General features: G+C 38.8%; 1 pseudogene; it reads right to left on the bottom strand.

Moving 5' to 3' along the window:
- Positions 1–2143: 2143 nt before the first annotated feature.
- LOC129021280 (U6 spliceosomal RNA) lies at positions 2144–2243 on the bottom strand (annotated as a pseudogene).
- Positions 2244–7643: the final 5400 nt, after the last annotated feature.

Here is a 7643-nt window from a genome sequence, read left to right as displayed (position 1 = left end):
GACTCCCCTATTTGCCTGTGCAGAAGACAGATGGATCCTGGATAATGGCCATGGATTATTGCAAGCTTAATCATGTGGTGACTTCAATTGCAGCTTCTGTACCAAATATAGTTTTGTTGCTTGAGCAAATTAATATATTAACGAGTACCCAGTATTCAGCAATTTATCTGGCAAATGCTTTTTACTTCATCACTGTTAATAAGAACTACCAGAAACTGCTTTATTTTAGTTGGTAAGGCCAAAAATACACCTTCACTGCTCTACCTCAGAGGTGTATCAGCTCTCCAGACTTATGTCATTATTTAGTTCATGTGGATCTTGATCACCTTTCCCTTCCATAAAATATCACATTGGTTTATTGCATTGATGGCATTATACTGATTGAACCTACTGAGCAAGAAGTAGCAACTACTCTAAATTTATTGGTTTTTGCACTCCAGAAAGTGAGAAATAAATCCCACAATAATTCTGGAACTTTCCAATATAGTGAGGTTATTAGGGTTCCACTGGTGTGGAACATGCTACAATATTTATTCCAAGGTGAAGAATAAGTTGTTACATTGGATACTTCCTACAACCAAAAACAAACAAACAAAAATGCATAATGCCTAGTGGTCCTCTTTGGATTTTGAAGACAACACATTTCTCATTTGGTGGTGCCGCATTAGCCTACTTGCCAATTGACCCCAAAAGTTTTGAAAGAGGCTGGGAACAAGGGAAGGCCCTGCAACAAATCCAGGTTGTTGTGTAAGCTACTTTGCCACCTAGGCCATATGATCCAGCTGATCTGATAATACTTGAAGAAAAAAAAGAATTTAAGAAATGAACAAAGCCTTTGAGAAATGTGAGATTATATAGTGTTTAAGCCTATATATTATATACAATATGTATAATATATAATATATACATATATGTATAATATATGTGTAATGTATAATATATAATATGCATAACATAATATTATATATATTATATAATATGTACTATATATGTATAATATATAATATACGTAATACATATATAATATGTATAATATATAATATACGTAATACATATATAATATGTATAATGTATAATATACGTAATACATATATAATATGTATAATGTATAATATACGTAATACATATATAATATGTATAATGTATAATATACGTAATACATATATAATATGTATAATGTATAATATACGTAATACTTATATAATATGTATAATGTATAATATACGTAATACATATAAAATATGTATAATGTATAATATACGTAATACATATATAATATGTATAATGTATAATATATGTAATACATATATAATATGTATAATGTATAATATATAATAATATATAATATATATAATAATATATAATATATTATATATTATATATAAATATATAATAATATTAAATATAATATATTTTATATATATTATTATAATATATTATATATTATTATATATATTATATATAAATATATAAATATTACATATATTTATATATAAATATATAATATATATAATTATATTTAATATTATAAATATAATGTAATATTATAAATATAATTTAATATTATAAATATAATTTTATATAACATAATTATATATAAATATAATTTTATATAACATAATTATATATAAATATAATTTTATATAACATAATTATATATAAATATAATTTTATATAAATATATATTATATAATATATAATTATATATTATATAATATATAAATATATAAATATATAATATATAATATATAATTATATATTATATAATATACAAATATATAAATATATAATATATATTTATATATAATTATATATAATATATAATATATATTATATATAATTATATATAAATATATATAATTATATATATAATTATATATATATAATTATATATATATAATTATATATAAATATATAATTATATATATAATTATATAAATATATATAATTATATATATAATTATAAATATTTATATATAATTATATATAAATATATAAATGTATATTTATATAAATACATAATATATAATTTATATAAATATATAATATATAAATATAAATCATGCATTTATATTTAATATTTATTAGATACATTTATATTTATTTAATATTAATATTTATATTTACATATTACATGTATTATATATATATAAAATGCTTCATGAAATTGTGTACCTCCTTGTGCAGGTGTCATGTGAATCTCTGGATCATTCCAATGTTAGTATATTTTCCACCAGAGCAAGAACATGCTGGACACATTTATCTAAAAATGAGACAAGCAAAACATATGAATGTGAATGGGAAAAAGTGCAGTGTTCTCTGCTGTAATTGACCCTGAGGTCATCCTGTATATTTACCAGCTTTGTCGTCTAACACCCTTTCTAGATTCTGCTTAAATTTCATCAGAGTTTGCATCAGAAACTACTTGTCTAAACTATCAGCTCGATGATTTAAACATGAATTTAAACTTTTAGGGATATGAGCACTTTATTCTCGTGCCCCTCTCAGACTTTCTTGTTGCAATTGCCCATTGCATTAGCTTCCTGGAAGCTGTCATAACAAATTATCACAAATGGTTGGCTAAAAACAAGATAAATTTATTCTCTCAGAGTGCTGTAGGCCGAGAATAAAAAACCAAAATGTTGCTATAGCTTCTTCCTTCCAGGGGCCATGAAGAAGAAACTTCTGTGCCTTTTTCTTAGATTTTGGTCCTTGCTGGCAATTCTTAGCATTCCTTGTGATACCGAAGGAGACACGGAAGTGCTGGGAGGAGAAGAGGGGGTCCCTGGCAAGGGCTCCACCCCTGGGCCTGTACCCGCGGACCTAGGCGAGGACAGGCACTCCTACCTTCACGCTCAAATGTTGCATTTCCAAAGACCACCCTGGCCCACCACGCTCCCAACCTGTGCCTATAAAAACTCCGAGACCCTGGGAGGCCGAGGCGGGCGGATCGTGAGGTCAGGAGTTCCAGACCAGCCTGGCCAGCATGGTGAAACCCCATCTCTACTAAAAATACAAAAAAAAAAAAAAAAATTAGCGGGGCATGGTGGCAGGCACCGGCAATACCAGCTACTCGGGAGGCTGAGGCAGGAGAATTGCTTGAACCTGGGAGGCGGAGGTTGCAGTGAGCCGAGATCGCGCCATTGCACTCCAGCCTCGCGAAAGAGTGAGACTTCGTCTCAAAAAAAAAAGGATGAAATTGGAAATCATCATTCTCAGTAAACTATCGCAAGGACAAAAAACCAAACACCGCATGTTCTCACTCATAGGTGGGAATTGAACAATGAGAACACATGGACACAGGAAGGGGAACATCACACTCTGGGGACTGTTGTGGGGTGGGGGGAGGGGGGAGGGATAGCATTAGGAGATATACCTAATGCTAAATGACGAGTTAATGGGTGCAGCACACCAGCATGGCACATGTATACATATGTAACAAACCTGCACATGGTGCACATGTACCCTAAAACTTAAAGTATAATAAAAAAAAAAAAAAAAAAAAAAACTCCGAGACCTGAGCAGGCAAACACATAAGCAGCTGGACGTCCAGAGGCGCAGATCAGCCAAAGAAGACACTGGCGGCTGCACATCAAGAGGAGCACATCAGTGGAGGAGCACATCAGTGGAGGAGCACATCAGTGGAGGAGCACATCAGTGCAGGAACACACAGATGGCTGGATGTCGAGAGGAACGCAATGACGGGAACCAGCACACCGCAAGCCACCGACTGGCAGAACGACATGGAGCTTGGCTGGGACAGTCAGAGAGGATCCCGGGCCGCCAGGGGCCCGACTCCAGAAGAAAACCATCTCCCTTCTGCTGAGAGCTATTTCCACTCAATCAAACCTTGCACTCATTCTCCAAGCCCTCATGTGATACGGTTCTTCCGGTACACCAAGGCGAGAACCCCGGGATACAGAGAGCCATCTGTCCTTGCAGGAAGGCAGGGGTCTAATGGAGCTGATACACACAAGCTGCCTATGGATGGCCAAAACTAAAAGAGCACCCTGTAACATGCGCCCCCTGGGGCTTCAGCGGTTGTCATTGTTAATGTGGTGAATTTATTTTTATTTATTTATTTATTTTTAAGTTTCAGTAGTTTTTGGGGAACAGGTGGTGTTTGGTTGCATGCATAAGTTTTTTAGTGGTGATTTTTGAGATTTTGGCACACCCATCACCCGAGCAGTGTACACTGTACCCAATGTGTAGTCTTTTATCCCTCACCCCCTCCCATTGTTCCCCCTGGGTCCCCAGAGTCCATTATATCCTTCTTATGCCTTTACATCCTCATAGCTTAGCTCCCACTTACGAGAACATATGATGATGGTTTTCCTGTCCTGAGTTATTTCACTTAGAATAATGGTCTCCAACTGCCTCCAGGTTGCTGTGAATGCCATTATTTTGTTCCTTTTTATGGCTGAAGTATTCCATGGGGTGTGTGTGTGTGTGTGTGTGTATGTGTGTGTGTGTATATATATATGTATATATACATACATATACATGTTTTTTATGTTTGTTGGCCATTTGTATATCTTGTTTAGAGAATTGTCTAAAGTCAAAAGGGGAATTGGATTTGGAGGGAACAATTTTATGGCTATTTTTCAGTATAATCATCAGGTGAATATAGTGTCTGTTCGGCCAGTGTTACTTTAATCCATTACCTGTAGCCAGGAAGGGAGACGTTTATCACAGAGATAGGCACCAACCTGGAATGCTTTCCTCAAAGGTGATTAACTGTAGTGTGAATCCTAAATTTCATCACAGTTTGGTCCTGATTTGGCACAAGATATGCTTTATCCACTGATGTGAAACGTCCAGGTGTTTTTTGTATGGTTTTGTTGCTGGAAGACACAATACCCTCTAATCTAAGGCATCCTCTCCAAATACCACTGAGGCGCAGGAGCGACACTAAGGAGGGGGTCACGGAGCTTCCTGAGAGAGATTCGCCTCCTGAACCCTGGAAGATCCTCCCCACCTTGGGATCTCTGTGAACCTCTGGGATCTCCTATTCAATCAGGACCAAGTTGTGAGGCAGGATTCCTCCCAGGCTACAGTCTCCCTTCTCCCTCTTTCAATTTCATCAAGACAGATTAGAGGTTTGCAGGTGGGAGTCATGGCGTCTCCTCCCACAGCCCTGGCTGTGCAGATGGATGAGGCCACAGTTCCTTGATGGAGTAAATCTACCGGGAGCCTGGGTTCTCCATCACGAGGTTGTCCCATCATCAGCTCCACAGGAAGGGGAACTGCCCTCTCCGGGAGCCTGGCTTTCATTTCCCCGATGTTGGGTTGGGGAAGGCACCAGGCTCTCTTCAGATACTTCATACAGAAATGGTACCTCCCTGACCCTTTTCTGCGATTTGCCTCATCTGTCCTCATCTCATCAAGGGTCAGGACATAGGAGCCGATAGACCAAGCACCTTTCTGAGTCTGTCCTGTCCAAGTGAGGGTGACTGGGGGCTTGTTCTTCTTCTCAGAGCCTCCCTGTGGGGTCCCCTTCCCTCCTTCAGCCCGTCCATCAACACAGCATTGCGGGATCCTTACCATGGCAGTCCAGCCCTGGAGATGCTTCAGGAAAGCTGCAGGTCCATGCTGCAGGACAGGCTCAGATCAGCAGAGATGCATCTCACATCGGGCTGTGAAATTCAAGTTGAGCTGCAATCGGCAATGAGAAAAAAAGGAGAAATAAAGAAATGCTGACTCTTCTTTTGTCTTTGGAGTATGGGTTTTATTTCTTCCAGTTTCCTTCTTAGACTTCCCTTCTTTTTTTTCTTCCTATTTTTTAATAGTGTTCAGGTCCGCCTCTCTTAAAAGTAACCTCTAAGTCATTCCTGCCTCCTCGGTGTCCCTCCCACCCCCAGCCCCGCTTCCTTGGACATTCCCCTGCATTTCAGTCTGCCTTCAAGGTTTTGGGAACAAGTACTTGTCTTGAGCTCTGATTTGGGGGTGGGATAGGGAGTTAATTTTTTCTGAATTGCTCACCTTCATCCCTGCCTGCATGACCTTGGGCAGTAAGCTCCATCTCTGAGCCTCGGTTTCCTCATTTGGAGCTTGTTGTAATGAATCCCCCTCCTGAGTGATTTTGGGGGCCAGTGGTGCCTGGGTCATGGGAGGGCGTCAGTCATCATACATTTCCAGACCTGGTTAATACTTGAGGGGCTGAAACATGAGTGGATCCTGGTGTTGGACTGCACAGTCACGGTGAGCAACTTACGTGCTCAACAGCGTACATCTGCTCCTAACACTGAGAAAACCTACTTATAATGTGTCTGAAATATGTAGCCATGGTCCTATGAAGAAAATGAGAAATGAAACTTCCTGTCATAGGCAGGAAACTTTAAGAAGCAGAAGAGGTCAGAGCCGAGTGGCTGCTGGTGACTTGCAATGTCAGGGGTCACTAAGGCGGAGGTTTCTGCCTCTGTATGAGACAGAGGAGAACCTCAGGGCCCTCACAGACAGGGAGGGGTCATGGCTTTGGATAGAAGTGGGAAGCTGTGGCTCCTCCCCTGTGTTTGTGGATGGCACTGGGATATCTCTGCTCATTGACTCAGGTCCATGGTCAGCCCTGAGCCGCCTCCCTCCATGTGTGTGAAACAGATTCACTGCAGTGTTGTCACACATGGGCATATGTCCCACATGCGAGTCTGAGGCTCACACTGGACCATCCCTGCTGGTTACAGCCCTGAGCAGACTCATGTGGCACTGGCAGATGGAACCATCTCCCCTTTTCCAGCCTTAATTTCCAGCACAGCCCTGGTGGAAACGCTCTCTGGAAGATGAGGCATGTGGGAAGCATGTGTCCAAAAATGACAAGGAGGAGGAATTATCCTAATGATCAAAAGTGCTGTGATAGGCCGGGCACCGTGGCTTATGCCTGCAGTCCCAGCACTCTGGGAGGTCAAGGTGGGCGGGTCACTTGGGCCCAGGAGTTCAAGACCAGCCTGGGCAACATGGCAAAACCTCATCTCTACAAAAAATACAAAAATTAGCTGGATGTGGCATCATGAATAATGGCCTCCAGCTCATCCAAGTTGCTGCAAAACTCAATCCCTTGTACAACAGTTGCAAAAAATTAAAAATATCTAAGAATATACCTAACCAAGGAAGTGAAATATCTCTACAAGAAGAGCAACAAAACGCTGCTGAAAGAAATCGTAGATGACACAGCAAAACAGAAATATATCCCATGCTCATGGATTGGAAGAATCAATATTGTGAAAATGATCATACTTCCCAAATCAATATTTAGATTCAATGCAATTCCCATCAAAATATCAACATCATTTTTTTCACAGAATTAGAAAAAACAATCCTAAAATTCATATGGAACCAAAAAGAGGATGAATACCAAAGCAATCTTAAGCAAAAAGACAAATGTAAATTTAATAAACATATCCTAGGCTGAATTGTGGGGGTTTGTTTTTGCTTTTGGTTTTGTTTTTGTGTGAGACAGAGTCTTGCTCTGTCACTCAGGCTGGAGTGCAGTGGTGCAATCTCTGCTCACTGCAACCTCTGCCTCCCAGGTTCAAGCAATTCTCCTGTCTCAGCCTCCCGAATAGCTGGGATTACAGGTGCTTGACACCATGCCTGGCTAATTTTTGTATTTTTAGTAAAAACGGGGTTTTGCCATGTTGACCAGGCTG

This window comes from Pongo pygmaeus, chromosome 20 (assembly GCF_028885625.2).
Source record: "Pongo pygmaeus isolate AG05252 chromosome 20, NHGRI_mPonPyg2-v2.0_pri, whole genome shotgun sequence".
Taxonomy (NCBI): Eukaryota; Metazoa; Chordata; class Mammalia; order Primates; family Hominidae; genus Pongo; species Pongo pygmaeus.
This window is presented reverse-complemented; position numbering and strand designations above follow the sequence as displayed.